Source organism: Haliotis cracherodii, unplaced genomic scaffold (genome assembly GCF_022045235.1).
Source record: "Haliotis cracherodii isolate W230 unplaced genomic scaffold, xgHalCrac1.p SCAF_2, whole genome shotgun sequence".
In the NCBI taxonomy this organism is placed as follows: domain Eukaryota; kingdom Metazoa; phylum Mollusca; class Gastropoda; order Lepetellida; family Haliotidae; genus Haliotis; species Haliotis cracherodii.
In genome coordinates, this window is record NW_027266275.1 from 47,185,955 (window position 1) to 47,200,770 (window position 14,816).

General features: G+C 42.0%; 1 protein-coding gene and 1 pseudogene across 2 annotated transcripts in view; both read left to right on the forward strand.

The window, feature by feature from the left end:
• LOC139468152 (cyclin-dependent kinase-like 4) overlaps positions 1-14,816 on the forward strand; it is a 493,691-nt gene that overhangs the window by 448,643 nt on the left and 30,232 nt on the right. The window lies entirely within an intron of this gene.
• LOC139469033 (uncharacterized) lies at positions 6,146-8,571 on the forward strand (annotated as a pseudogene).

The window sequence follows — 14,816 nt, forward strand, 5'->3', positions numbered from 1 at the left end:
TATTCTTAATAAACACGGAACTAATAAAACGCATCTAAAAACACAATAACCTACCAAATCAAAATCACATAAACAAACAAACATCCACCATACCCAGCTCCCTTAGTTCTCCTCCCCAACCCCATCGGCATCTATTCCAAATCTCAAAATTCCCAAATTCTATATAAGCAACCCCTAAACCCCCCTCTTTGGTTGCACAGACCACTTTCGCCCCTTTCGGAAACTCATTGAATGGCCTGGCCGGGCCCGTGTGCGAAATACGCATCAGTCGGAAAGCGCACGTTAAATCTCCAAAGTAAGTAAGTAAGTAAGCACTATCCATCATTTGCTTGATAAAGGTGTTAGGATCTACACCGAAATGTCGCACTTATTGTAATAAAGAAGTTGTTCATCCATAGAACTCATCACACCAACTTCTAAATGCCACTCAAAGAAGAAATATATCATCAGTTCATAACTGATTAAAACCATTGTGTAATGTTGTCATGACACAGAGGTCCATTAACCAAATGTTCAGTTAAAAAAGATTTGCATTAAAATAGATTATAGTGTGAATCATGTTATAATATTAACTCTTTGTATGGGTTAAAGTTACACTTCAAAATTTTATGGTATGTAGAACTCAAATGAAAGATAATCCTTTATCTGAACTAAAACTCACAAAACAGAAAGCGTGTCAAATAAAGTTTATTGGTGATAACAAAAGTCGGGTAGAACAGAGTAAACAAATTTATGAAGGAAATGGTGACGTTTAGATTTTATATAAATTATTTTTTACAATTTTTTACTTATCCTGCATTACTCCTTAATGCATTCACTGCTTGCCTTACGACAACTAGAAGGACAGCAACTGCGAAAGTCCTGGGTGAAGAAATGAAATTGTTGTTCTGAAGTCCAAATTACTGACCTTCTGTCACTGTCCTGTGACCTTGATGACACCTAAGGTCATCTTCACATCACTGCTTGTCGCAGCACACCAAGGACTTGTCCCAGCAGAGCTCTCCTTTTGGAATAATTTAGACCTTCAGTTTTCGTCTACAATCCTAAAATTTATCTGTGATGGGTGATATATTCTTTTCATATTACTTCACCATGTTGTGTAGTTTTATGTGAATTAATTAGGCGTGGAAAGACTCTTGTCTTTTTTCCTGCCACATATTTGTTGTTTGCCGCCATTTTTTAATTGTTTTACAATCGTTTTCCTGCCAAGGTAGTCAAATTGTTTACAATTTTCAGCTACATATGTATAACGTATTCTTGTGTTCTTAAATACTTCTAGCTTTGGCGTAACAGTGAGTTGCGTATATATAAATTATTCTATACATTTTCAACTTGTTAGAAATATGTTTGCCGATAGATTAATATCAAATCTACTGCTCTCTTCCAGTCCCACTTCATCAACAATTCTTTAATTGCATACCTATGTTTGCATGATTGTACTTATTGTCATGGTAAAAATCTTACCAAGATTATCATCCACGTCGGTTGCTTACACACATATGTGTTCGCCAAAATCTAAAAGTAAATAGCTTTGGTTTACATTGAGTTGTGATATAAAAATATTGTATACACTTTCAACTCGTATTTTTGCCAATAGATTATTGTTCAATTCTACGGCATTCTTCCAGTACCATTTCATCAACAATGATTTAATTGCATAACTTATGTTTGCGTGTTGTACATATTGTCGTGGAAAAAAATCGCCCAAAGATCTTTATCCACGTTCCTCGGCATGCACTCGCCAAATTCTTAATGTAATTTTTGTGTAAATCTCTAGCCAACGAGTTTTACAATATAAAAGCATGTTACTCACAATCATATTTTGAAGTAATCCTGTCGTGAGACGAGAGGAATGTCACAATCGCGGAATAGCGAAGGACATAGTTCGGTCATTATCACCCAGCCGTTATTATCGGCAGGGTAATATGATGCCCATAACTGTGACTGCAGAAGTACACCCTCCGCCGAAATCAACAATACCGGAGGATTTTGTGAGTATCGTACCTGCTCCTATTTTTCAGCCGCTGTACACTTCCAGATATGTTAAATCTGTGGCGCCGGCGACAGCACCAGCGTCTCAAGATGCTATGATGGGGGTAGCACAGACGCAAGCCATGGTCCAGTCAATACCTTTGAGCTTTGTGTCTCAGTTACCTGCGCCGAACGCAGCGCCTGACTACTACCCAAGCGCCTCTACTACGCAAGCGACGCACCACCAGCTTAGCGCTGTTCCAACATATCCGGCGCAGCAGATGTACGCTCAGGCGTCAACAATCATTGATGAGCCTTGTCTCATAGACCTGCGCTGAGCGCAGCGTCTGCGTACCAATCAAGGTCTCTACAATGACATCACCCCAAGAGCTTACAGTGTACTCGGTTACGCAACAGGCACATGATCAGCTTAGCGATGTACCAACATCCTTGGCACAAGTGTAAGCGACTACATCTGCGCCTAACGTATACCAAATACCTAATGTGTTTTCTGGTACAGCATACATCGCTGGGCAGTAAGTACAGGAACATCGCCACATGACTCCTTATCCAGGTGGGTCATCAAAGCCTGCTGATAGGGAAGGCACTACACACCGGAGCAGATCACCGGCTTAGCACAAGTACCCGATTGGGTAGCAGACCATCTCGTGTCAGTAACGCCCTGCCCTGGTAACAGGGTAAATAAGAGGGACACCACGAGGTCATTGGAGGAAGACTTCTTCAAACTCACATTTGCTCCGTCATTTAAGCCACCAACATCGTCAATATTAGCGAGGGATCAGGATCTATCAGAGGATTGCCCTATCTGATTAGATCACTTCCAAACTATGGTGATTTTACTACAGCGTCAGATTGACAACAGGACAACTCATCTTGAGACCGCTCTGACGGAGATTACCGTTACACCCATACTATACAGTGTTTCCAACTGAGATTCTGGTTTCAGGGGAGGCTACTACGTCAACCTTGGTCATCTTTTCAATGAACAGATAGCAGACACGCACGCCAGCGGGCTGGCCAGTCAGGCAATTATAAGCCTAGACTTGCATCCCTCAAGGAAGACCAGTATTCCCTTACTAGGAAAGGGCGTGGCAGAGACAAGTCTCAAGGACGATACGTACTCATCGTACTATATCATGGTCTCTGTATACACGTAGAGGTAACCCCACCGTTGACCAAAGTTTGATTTGGAAAATCCAACATGGACATACTTTTGGTTAAAAGAGCTGTAGAGTTGGTTCACAAACCCAGTCTTTACACCAGGGTTTTATCCTCACATCTGCCTGGTACCCATGAAGGACCCAGACAAGATGAGAATGATACACAATCTCTCCGTGTTCAACGAACGTTACCTGAAGCGTCCACATTATTGCTGCCTCACCATGTTGAGACCTCTCATAATCAACATCAATACATTTGATTCTTGATCTGTCTCGACTATCCATCTCCTTCCTATTGGCTTCAGTTCATAGGAGGCCTGTTCCAGACAGACCAGGATCTCCTATCTGTACCGAGGGACAGATGGCACAAGTTTCTAAGGCTATTGTCATCTGCTCTACACCAACCACACACGCTTTGCTAATGGCAAGTGTTGCTAGGGTTAATCACTTCGGCACAGGACTTAACTAGCATGGGCCGCTTTCAACTGCGACCAATTCATTTTTTCCTGAACCCTTACATCAAGAGTCAGGATCCACTCAAGGCCATCACTCTACCGGCTAAACTAGGGCCTTACCTCAATTGGTGGTGTTAAATGTCTTCAGAGTCTCTTTATTCAGGTTTTCCCCGAATATACACCTGTTCATGGATGCCCCCACTTCAGGTGTGGGGTGTTCACTTACAAGACCAGATAACCTCATGGCTATGGTCCAGCGCTCAGTGAAAGTGGCACATAAACAACTTGGAGTTTGAAACTTTAATTCTGGCCATATCACATTGGCAGAATCAACTACAGTTAGCCCAACTCCCAATATCCACAGACAACAGCACTGTGGTGTGGTGCCTGTGCAATCAGGGAACAACACACTCCCACTCTCTACTTCAACAGACATTCAGATTTTTCCATCTAGTGGATCAGCTGCAACTACAGTTCATTGTTCAGCACATCCCCGGATGTCGAAACATACTGGCCGATACCTTATCACGTCCAGACAGGGTGGCTCCCACCGAGTGGAAACTTTTCATAGAAGCATTCCAGTTACTGCTTCAGAAGTTCAGGCACCCAACATTGACTTGTTTCTTACTTACCTAGACCACCAACTCATGACGTATAGCTCCCCGTTACCGGATCCGCAGACTTGGGCGGTGGACGAGTTTAGTATCCCTTGGGAAGGGCCTAAAGCATACACTTTTCTGCCACCAGTTTTACTTCCCAAGGTGACACAGGGGATCAAAGAGACAAGGTATCTTGTTCTCGCCTTGGTTGCGCCCCTCCCACAGTGGTCCAATCTACTCTTCCACCCTCACAGCAAAGGGTTCGAGGTTTGCAAGGGCCCCCTTCGAGCCCCTCTATGCATCCTCATTTTATGACCCAACCAAGAAAACAATAGTTTCTCTTGGCATTAGCCACGGCGGCGCTACATGTGATCGACACCCCGGATCCGTTTTGAGCATGGGACGCACGGAGCGGTACTCCATCGGCTTATGCTGGGATTTTATTGCTAAAATCTACTACCAGTCCAACCCGACCGTTCCTTCACCATCCCACCAATATCGACCATTGTGTGAAGGTGAATTTCTTCTGGGCTCGGTGCGGGAGTTTTCATTCGCCGCTCCAAGACTAGCGGTGGTTCGAGGAAGCGGTTACTTATACCCGTGTTTACTATGTCCACAACCGAAGTCGCAAACACAATATCTCAATGGTTACGCACAGTAATCCTTCAGTCATACGAGATCGCCAAACGAAATCCGCTGAGAGCAAATTACCATCACGATCTCAGGGCGTTAGCCTTACCATGGCTCAACACAGCAATTGTTTTATTGGAACATTCACTGAAGGATATTTCTGGAGATTCAACATAGGTTTTCCTCAGTCATTATCTTCGCATTGTGGCTCTCGAGGACGTCGAAGGCGTGTGAAGTTTGGCCCGCTGATTGTAACCCAGCAGGTTACCAACCCCTGACGCAAATAATGAACTCGCCCTTTAAAGAGCCAGTCTACTTCCATGTGCAGTGACTCAGTAGCCGCCAGTGGAAGAATATTAGACAATCTTGTTTGTCAACGATGGCTTTATGACGTAGTAATTAAAGAATTAGCTGATTAGCTATTATTTTCTTTATTACTAAGTGTGTATAGGGAATTTCTCTTTTATTGCTATGTTCAATCTTTTTAATTTTTTAACATTCCTACCGTAATGGCGTTTTTTCTGAACTTTTCCTCTCACGGTTTATCGACCAACTGGTGTCATATTGCAGGGTGTGAATTATTGAGGTTTCTGTATTCTGAAGGTTTACCCACCTCCAAACCGTCCGATGCAGATGCATTAAGGAGTAATGCAGGATAAGTAAAAAAATTAGTAAAATCTAAATATTTTTTACATTTGTATACTTATCCTGTATAACTACACTTAAGGCCCACCTGTCGCAAGACTTGCCTCCCCACTTTGCCACTTTGGCTTCAGAAACCTCAAAAGTATGTTTTTCTAAGAGCTTGGGCGACAGGCAGTGATGTGAAGATGACCTTAGGTGTCATCAAGGTCATAGGACAGCGACGGAAGGTCAGTAATTGGTACTTCAGAACAACTACTTTATTTCTTCACCCAGGACCTTCGCAGTTGCACTGTCCTTTTAGTTGTCTTAAGGTAAGCAGTGAATGCATTAAGGAGTAATGCATAAGTATACAAGTTTACAAATAAGTATACAAATGTAAGAAATATTTAGATTTTACTAATTATGATAATTTAATATTGTGGTTTGTGTAAATTCAATGTATTTTGTTTCTACTTGTTACATGCATGTCCAGTGCCTACAACTATCCCCCGTAAGGTTTCAAATTCCCCCATATTTACCCATTAGCCCTGTGTCTGTCCATTCCTCTCCCAAAGCTAGAAGGACAACAAGACTCGCTATAATAATTGCGATACCTTTATCATGACCTACTGCCGCTTGCACACACCACCTCCTGCATGTCAGCAAGGGACCTCAAACACCGACAATGGAACCGAAACAGACGTCAAGGAGAACCAGGACAGCTGTTCCTGTCAAAAAAAAATTATCCGCAACAAGTGAAACTTCCGACAACTGTTGCCATGCTGGGTCACAGGTTAGAGCGAGTGCGACAGGTACAGAACAGTTGACCTGAGACAGAGGCTGCGCTCCTTGGATATCACAGTGCCTGCATCGTGGGGAGAAAGACGATCTTACAGCTGTACAAGGAGAATTTTAACAAGAACCACACAGTCAGTGGAGGGGTCAGCACTGTTCAACATGCCTCCCCTGATACCTCAGTGTCGTCTGTACATGCTGTTCCTTACTGTGTCGCTACTCCCCTGTACAGACATGTAAACAGCGGGAAATTCTGACAGTTCTATTGTCAGTTATTGTCAGCAAATGTGGAATTGATGGGAGCCGTGAGAGAAATGAGACATATGATTGCATCCCTTACCCAGCGTCTATCCTCTGGAGCTCCCAGTGGAGAAAACATAGCCTTGCCTATGTCACAGACCAGTCCAGCGCAATGTGTCTTGTCAGATTCTGTGCCCCATGTCAGCTTTGTTGATGAAAGTACCAAGTGTCAAATACACCAAGGTAAATATATAAATTTGGCTTCTCTCCTGTTAAGATGTCAAGAATCAGGTGATTATATATTTGCTGAAGAGACAGGTTGGTGCAAAAACGGTTAAAACTTGACCCATGTACCACCAGGAATTTGAACTTTGCTGAATTCAGCAGAGCTTTCAAGATATTCAAGGATATTTTCTGTAAAGCTTGGCCAAATAGGAGAGAGCAATTAGGGCAACATGAACGTACAGTGGTGGAACTCCACACTTCATATGGAGGACATGTACATTATGAATACCATAAGAGATTCGCAGCTTGTTTGGCAGCTCTGGCTGAGAGAGGTATGCACATCACCTTGGGCGTTCCGGACACCAGAATTTATACCACTTGTACTTCTGGCCTTCGCTGTAGGTCATGTGACCTGTGCAGTAGCATCAGACATGACTCGGCGACATGTCCATCTGTGTTGACGAACACCTGCGAACAAGTCAGCCCACAACATACCTTGGGGAAATAAGAATGTTACAAGGACTGCAAACAGCTCCACAGATTCACATGGTCGACAGAAAATATGGTACCAGGGACAGGAGGTTTGCAACAATTTCAATGACAGTGGCTGCATGCGTATTTGCTGCAACTTTCTGCATGTTTGCTCAACTTGTTTCGGGAAGAATCACAACAAACTGCACCAATATGTAGCCTTTTGTTTCGGTGAGGCAAAACTACAGTATGTCACTGTCAAATCCTATCTTGGGGATATTCGGTTTACCTATCTGAAGGCAGGTGTGCATACAGTGTTTGATTTAGTGTCTACTGGTGGGATAAGTCAGCTACGAACTCTACTTCATGGATACAAGAAACTACAACAACAGGGTGTGCCTAAACGCTTACCCATAACCTACGATGTTCTGAAGAAGATTGTATGTACACTACGAAAAGGGGTGCTCAGACCTCTCAATGATCTGGTAATGGAGGTCATGTGTACCACTGCCTTCTTTGGTTTTCTACGATGTGCTGAGTTCACATGTTCTCGTGACGTTGATGCTAGTACCAATTTAAGCCTATCTGATGTCCCCATAGACCATAATACTGGAAAGTGTACTCTGGTGCTCAAAGCTTCAAAGACAGACATTTTTAGACAGGGTGTGGTCATTCTCTTGTTTGCCAACCACACTACCATTTTCCCTTTTGCCAATTTGAACCACTTGAAACAAGTAAGATTATCACATGGTTCCAGGGACAGTGATCCTCTGTTTGTTGACTGTGTTGGAAAAGCCATCTCCCGTACCATGTTCCTGCAATGGCTTAATATGACCATGAAACATGCACACCTTGACGCAACTAAATACTCTGGACACTCTTTTTGCATTGGGGCAGCGACTTCTGCTGCAACTGTTCGTATGGAAGATCACCTTATAAAGACACTGGGCAGATGGCAGTCAGACTGTTTTACACGCTATATTTACACCCCAGAGGATGTTATTAAGAATGCTCAGTTGTCTTTAATTACTTGTCCAAAAATACCTAGTTAGGGTGACATCTACGACCAGCTACGTTGAATCGGTTTTTTTGGTCTATTCATTTGTACGATGTTGATGTATCTTGTGATCCCTCTGTATATTGTTGCACACCATGTACTTTCCTTACCACACCTTGCACAACTTGGGGGCACTCACTCTTGTAAGGGGATACCCATTCAATCACTTGCTTTGGGCTATTTCCACTCATCTAGAGTGTCCTTTTCTCCCCCAAGTCTACACCAGAGCTCAGGTCGCAGCCCCGGTCCGCAGACCACCATCCAAGCCACCGCAGCATCCCCAGGACCCTCACCTAGCTCTCTGTCATTCCCTCTCCTTGTAATAAGCTATCACTAGAGCTCAGGTCACAGCCCTGGTCCGCAGACCACTGTCCAAGCCTCGTAGCGGCTCCAGGACAGCACCTAGCTCTCGGTCAGCCCTTGTTTGTGATAAGAATCGGCTCCCAAATTCCCAAAACCATTATGATGTATGTGTTTTTTATCATGTATATTGAATATTTTACATTCTATCTCATTGCTTGTTGTGTTTGCACAAATCATTTGTGTTCAGTGTTAAAATGAGCTTTAACTTTGTACAAATTTGCAACTTGATGCTGAATTTTAAAAAAAGACTTGAGACCTTAGCGGTCTGGCTTTTTATGTTCCAGTTATAATGAAGTAAATCTAGTGGGGCAACATCAGGTAGGCGATAAAAGGCCAGAAATGATATGTATTTCATCATGATTAACTTCTTAATGACAAGAAATAACAAGGAAATGATTTTTTTAAATAAAAAAGTTCTCTGTTCATAATTTTATTGTCCTTACAGTACATTTCTTTGCATAGATGACACATAAAATGTTAAAAATGACTCTACTTAAGTGATAAGAAAGAGACCTCTGTATTGTACATCGCTATTTTCATGATATCTGAAACACTTTAATTGAAAACACTATATTATAATAGTTCCATTCACACACTAATTGTGATTATGATAACATTCTACTTAACCTCAGTAATCATGCAATGTTGCGCAGTGGAATATTAACTATTAACCAAAGTGACAGATGTACATCCTATTGCGACGACATCTCAAACCATAGTGACGATGATGCGTCCCATCGAGCTGAACAATCAAAACAAATTGACAGATGTACGTCCTATCGCGACGACGTCTAAAGTGACGTTAACTCAAGCAAGTCCGATCTCCCCGCTCCGCACGTGCTCGGACAGCCCATGCCATGCTATACTTTTTTTCCGCGAAGCAAGATGCGTTTCCGCTATCTGTTCCCTCTTTGGCATGTCTTCAAACCATACCCCCTTCCATGATTGACTTCTGTCAATCATAGATTGAAAACTATTATCCTGAAAGCTAATCAAGACCATTTGTTTCACTCGAAGAAGCCCATTCCAGTGGACATACTTTGTTTGCTGGTCTTTTCACTACTGACTGTCTTGTCTTAATATCAACGACACAAACATGGCCATCTTTTCCTGGATAGACCTTCAATATTCTGCCAAGTTGCCAGTTTCCCATGGCGTGTCGGGAGATATTACTAAGACAACATCTCCAACTTGTAAATCCCTCTGAGGAGTGTGCCATTTTCTTCTGGTGTTGAGGCTTGGTAGCCATTCTCTCATCCACCGGTGCCAAAAGTGACGAACCAATTCTTGAATTCTTCTCCACCGTTTGCGTGGATTGAAGTCTGTTGTGTCAACTTTGTCAGGTGCGAACACGTCACCAATCTGGCCATTTTAGAAGTGATTTGGCGTGAGAGGTGTACTGTCTTGTGGATGAGCAGATTGGTACGTCAACGGACGATAGTTGATAAGAGCCTCTGCTCCAGTGAAAGCTGTCATCAACTCTTCATCTGTGACATCACCGGCACTAAGGATTGAAAAAATGGCACGCTTAGCAGCTTTTATCATGGATTCAAACACCCCTCCAAAATGTGATGCATGAGGAGGATTGAAACGCCATTTGATCCCTTTGTTTGCAATTGAACGTCTCACTGCATCCTCATCAAGGAGTAGGAACAGCTCCTTCAATTCCTTGACCGAACCAACAAAGTTGGTACCATTATCAGATACTACCAACTCAGGAAGACCTCTTCTGTTAATCATCCGATAAAAGGCATTAGAAAAGAGTCCATTTCCAAATGAACGGCTCTGGTCGACAAGCATGTAAACAGACAGAGGTAACGCTTCTGTCAATGTTTACCTCGACCCTAAATGGTCATGAATGGCCCAGCATAATCTACCCCAGTTTGTGTAAAACCTTGAAGTGAAACTCCCATTCTCATTTTCGGCAAAGGAGCCATAACTGGTTGAACTGGCCTTGCCTTATTCAATAGGCACCGTGAACATTTCCTTTCCCATGACCGAATCCCTTCTCTACCAGAGATAATCCTGTACCTTGTTGAAAGTGAAGCTAATGTTTGGTTCGTTCCAGGAACATGCTTACCTTCGTCATGATAATGCTTGACAATAAGTGTTGTCACCCAGCTGTTTTGGGGCAGAATGATTGGGAATTATGTATTTAGAGGTAAGTATTCAGCATACTTCAAACGTTCCTTCAACCTCATGATCCCATTGTCATCCAACTGAGGATGTCTAATCCAGCATAACACGTTCATGTTGTCTGACCAGAATATCACCTGTTTCAAGTCAACATCAAGTGTTTCGGTGATATTCAGTGCCAATCGTAGCCCTAGAATCGCTGCCATTAACTCTTATCTGGGTATACTGACAGCTTTCAGTGGCGCAACTCTGCTTTTTGAAGCTACTATTCTGCTCAATTTGTCACCATTTGGATAAGCAGTAACTGCATACACAACCGCTCCATATGCAATCTGTGAGGCATCAACATAGGTATGCAAAGTCAGAGAACTGATGTCTTTATCACTGCAAAGACAACGGGGAACCTGTACTGTCTCTAGATAATTTAGATCTCCTAGCCATTGTTCTATTCTGTTTCTCAACGCCTCATCTACTTCATCATCCCAGTCGAGTCCCGCCATCCACATCTCTTGTAGGATTACTTTAGCAGTGACAATGAATGGTGCAATGAACCCCAACGGATCAAAAACTTTGGCAACATTTCTGAGGAAACCTCTTTTGGAGATTTTGTCATGTGTTATAGGGAAGTTTACCCTAAACGTAAAACAATCATTTGGGCTATCCATAACAAACCAAGAGTTTTCACTGATGTCAAATGCCATCTGTTAAGATCAACCTCATTTACTCTATCTCCCTCAGGTGTGCCATCTAATACCTCAAGGTGATTAGACATCCACTTTCTGGCATGCATACCCGCCTTAGACCATAGGTTTTTCAACTGTTCATAGAGTTCTAGACCCTTTTTCTCATCTTCAACAGAATTCATACCATCATCCATATATGTTGATTTGATGACAATTTCTGCAGCCAGTGGAAATTCTTTGATATGAACTCGTGCATTTTCCTGTGCCACGAACTGGGCCAAGAATGGAGAGGATGTACCGTATTTTCTTGAGTAAAGTGCATACTTTTTTTCGAAAAAACACAGCTGTGTAGAAGGGGGTGCGCATTATACATGAATTATGAGTTTGGATGTTTTTTTCCCCCATGGAAAGACATTACCGTGAGCACGAAACACGGGAAATATCATGTCAACAAATCCATACTGAAGTACGCAAAATAATCATGTAATTACACTGTCTGGCTATAAAAAGTGTTCTTTGTATATCTGGACTTATGTTTGTAACTTATTTCATTAATTTTATTCAAAATTCCTTTTAATATTGTTTTTATTAATTTTGGCGAAATCGTGTGTGAAGCGATCGGAAGATCGCTCAACTCACCGTTATTAACAGCAACCACGGTCAGAATACCGCTATTGACGCCTTGAAACAAACTTTAGTTGACAGAGAATGGATACATATCCGGTCACCGGTCGATTCCAAGAAAATGTGTGTACTGCTGATTGCTGTTTCCGGCTTAGTTTACGAGAAAATACACAAGGTAATCTTAATCCCTAGATATAAAACAATGCCTAGCAGAACAATAAATACTATTTAAACGGTAAATAAACATGTCTGGTGATTTTTTATCTCAAATTTCGAATTTGTACTGACAAAGTTTCTCATCACCCGTTTGTTTGGCGGACTTCGCTGAAAGGGTACGGTGTAATTTTTTTCTGCGCATAATATTCAAATTTCATTTTTTCCAAAATATTGAACCTACTAGAGGGGGGTGCGCATAATACATGGATGCGCACTATACTCAAGAAAATACGGTAACTCCAAATACAACCCTACTGAATTCATACACGTCAGGACTTCTAGTCATATCCATTGACCTCCACAAGAATCTATGATAAGGTCGATCACCTGGTGATATACTGATCTGAAGAAACATTTCAGCTATGTCACAGATAAGTGCCACTGGGTGTCTTCTGAAGCAGAGTAAGACATCAAACAACTCACTTTGCAACTTTGGTCCTGCATGTATTGCATCATTTAAAGATAGGTCATCATGTTTAGCTGATCGAACACTATACGAAGCTTTGTGGTACTCCTATCAGGACGCAAAATGGGAAAGTGAGGAAGATACCATCTTGTTTCACTAAATGACTCATCTTGTGGAACTTTGCGAATGTATCCTTTCGACAAGTACTCAGAGATAATATCATCATAAGCCTTGGTTATTTCTGGATGTTTAGTCAACTTCTTTTCCATACTGTTAAGTGAATGAGCATTTTCATTACAAGGAATACCTATTCATATCGGCCATCCTTATGAGTGAGTGTTTCATGGGCATACTTTAAAACCTTTTCATCATCAGGCTTCATTTGTGATATTGGGTTTCCTTGATCTATTTCCCAAAACTTGTGCAGTAACTCGGTCAGCTCAACATCGTTGCTGTCTGTGAAGAATGAATTAACAAAGTTACTTTGTTCAAACTTACCTTGATCAGATAAGCGACCTATGCATGTCCATCCTAGTGGGGTAAGTCTTGCAACTGGATCACCAGGATGCCCAGTCACCTCTCTAAAGGACTGGTGCAACTCCAAATGATCGACACCGATAAGCAATTCAACCCTGCAAGGCTTTGATACTTTTGGGAATGGTATACTTTGTAAATGTGTCCATTTGTTTCTATGCTTTTGCCAGTCAATCGCTTGCAAATTGCCAGTCACAGCATTAGTTGTCATTGCAGACATCTGAATAATAAGATCACCACTGATACTTTCAAGCTTAAATTCTACTGGTTTTGTCTCAAACGATTCTGTGTGACCATTTAAAACATTTACAAAGATCTTCTCTGGCTCACCCTGTAAACCCAACTCAGCTGCAATGTCGGCATTAATGTAAGACTTTGTGCTCGCATCATCCAACAAAGCGTTTACTGTAATGCTCCTAGTCCATTTTTTCAATACCACTGGAACAGTGCGAAGAGCCATCAAAGTGTTTGACGCTGGTGGCATTCGTTTCAGTTTGATCACGTTTTTGAGATTTTGATTTTTCTGCATCGTGACCCAAATTTACCACTGACTCATCAACTTGTGGTTTAGCTTTATCTCTGTTTTGGTAGGTATGGGAAGTCTTGTCAATGAACTCATTCTTTCCAGAGTTTCCATTATGCAATAGTCTGTTGTGGTTCCTTGAACAACCTGATATACTACACAGCCTTTTTTGACGACAGCTGTTATTACCAAGATGATTTCCCCTAAGACAACAAAAACAAAGCTTCAATCTATTGACTTCGTTCCATCTATCAGAAACAAGCATACCTTTGAAAAGTTTGTAGTTCCAAATGTCATGCTCTTCAGCACATACACCACAGATACTAACATCACTAACAAATGTGCTAGACATTTTCTGTTTTGCCTGTGATCTCTTACCTAGTGTAGTTAATCCATGTACTGATTCCTTTGCAACAATCTGAAATTCTGATTCTAACATTATCCATTCTCTGAGAGTCTCTACTGACTCCTGTCTGTCCCTTTCATACACCCACCCTTGATATTGAGTGACCATAAGTTCAGTCATCTTTTTCAACAAAGTGGCCTGAAGCAGGCCATTATCCAACTCCTCTACCCTGTCAGATTCTCTGATGTTTGTGACTGCAACATCCAAAATATCCGCGAATTTCCTGAATCCTGAACATGGCCTTCACGAATTGGTTTGAAATTACTAGTTACCTCATTTTGGATTGCAATCTGTCACCTCTTCCCCCCAAACTTTCTTTCAAGACGTTCTAGTGCAACATCATAAGCTACTGAGCTGTGGCCTAAAGACTGAATTGATTTCAACGCTTCGCCCAAGAGATATTGGCGTAATTGAAACAACTTGTACTCAGGTGTGGCTGGGGACTGATCAATGCAAGTCATAAAAGCCGCCTTCCAACTTTGATATGTTTTTATATCACCTGAGAAAACAGGTATCGACACACGTTTCAAAAGTTTCCACATGTCGTTCCCTATGGCATTTATTATCAGACTTACCTGGGCATTTTGTCCTACCAACATGCAATGCTAGCTCATCCTTCTGACCATGATTGTGTCCTTCAGAGACCAAATGTTCACGGTCGGCTACTTCAGATTGCT